At 33.1% G+C, this 1,621-nt stretch overlaps 1 protein-coding gene across 3 annotated transcripts in view; it reads left to right on the plus strand.

Annotated features, from left to right (window-relative positions):
- The window catches only part of JAKMIP1 (janus kinase and microtubule interacting protein 1), a 111,453-nt gene that overhangs the window by 80,612 nt on the left and 29,220 nt on the right, over positions 1–1,621 (plus strand). The gene's annotated exons all lie outside the window — the stretch shown is intronic.

The following is a 1,621-nucleotide window of genomic DNA, read 5'->3' on the forward strand; positions in this document are numbered from 1 at the left end:
AAGGCCACAACTGGGCAGTTTGGCCAAGAGGTGATCATGGGATACCAGATCAAAAGCTTTTTTGAAGTCAAGATATATGACATCAATCTCTCTATTAACTAACATTTATCCACTGTGGACTAAATTTCTGACTTAGGCAACTTTAAAAGGGATATGACTTTTCAGGGAGTGGCACTTGTAATTTTCAGAACATTGGGTCCCTTGAAGTAGATCAAGTTGGACACGCATCAAATTACTGGTCCCATGCAAACTTATGACCATACTTAAAAATTTAATTTGAATTAGTATTTTGTATAAAAGTAATAAAATCAGAACATATTTTTTTTCTACACCTCAAGAAATAAAAATTGTTTTAATTTATTTAGAGAAGGGTAGATTCTTTTTAACTCTTCTTGTAGTTGTGTTGTATTAATATATGTTAAATGAATGAAGATAACAGTGAACTATTAGTTAAATAGTTGGCAAATGTGCTCTAGAGTGATTTACCTGGTTTGAGTAGCAGAAGTGAGACTTGGTAAGGTTCTGTCTGACATTTAAATAGCACTTCAATACTGTATTCTTGATGGTATACTTGTGATGTCCTCATGGTGGCATTTTTTTATTACTTTCTCTTCTCTTCTATCCAGCTGCTGAATATATTGCCTTTTGTTTTGCTCTTCGCTAGAATTATTTTAAAGGATGGTCATAGTATTGCATTTGTATCACAGGGAGAGAATGAGTTCAAAAAAATATATATAAGCCTTTCAAATGGTTTTGACCTACCAAAAGTCTAACTTTGGCTGACTGTAGAGGCAACAAATCTGCACCATTATTGTTCAGCATAAAATAACTGGAAACTCATTTGCTGACTAGATAAACATGAGCTCTTCAAAACTAAATTGAACATGGCTATATCAGTTACTATGGCCATTATTAGAATAATTATTATTCTTCAGTGATGAGTCTAATACTATTTAAATTATAGTCGCTACAATTTTATAATCATTCTAATAAAAATAACTACATTTATTTTTCTTTTTATTAGCTCATGGTAGCTGTTTGTGTGACATAAAGCAGCATGATTTGGAAGGCAGACTATTTTTTATACTAATTTTAGTTATCAAAAGAATTCTGCACCTAGCCTTTTATTAACAAGACATTGTATAATTAATTAAACTCGGGCATCTTCTTATACAAGGTACCCTTTTGCTCTACCATCTGAATGAGAACAGCTTCTCTTCTGTCTGCCATGTGCCTAGCATATTGTTTTTCCATCTGTTTACTTTGGCTCACGAAAGCTAGAGTTGAACATTTTGACTGAGAAGGCAAATGAGGTTTGGAGTTAATGTGTTTCTGATCAAGAACTTCCCTCCCATCTTAGAAGATGTTTTTCATTGATATTTAAATTGGATACTGTCCTAATTCTTTTTAATTTCCCTGGGATTTCACCATATTCACAACTCAAAGATTAGACGGTCATAATTTAAAAAAAAAAAAAGGAACAACTTAAATATTTCAACTTATAAATGCTCAGAATGGCCATTGCCTGCCACAGTGGTGGCAGATGACAGAACAAGGAGCAGTGCTGGTTTCAGGTTGAAGCAAGGGAATTTTAGGTTAGATATTAGGAAAAACTTTCTCA

This window comes from Crocodylus porosus, unplaced genomic scaffold (genome assembly GCF_001723895.1).
Source record: "Crocodylus porosus isolate Cpor-Errol unplaced genomic scaffold, CroPor_comp1, whole genome shotgun sequence".
NCBI lineage: Eukaryota > Metazoa > Chordata > Crocodylia > Crocodylidae > Crocodylus > Crocodylus porosus.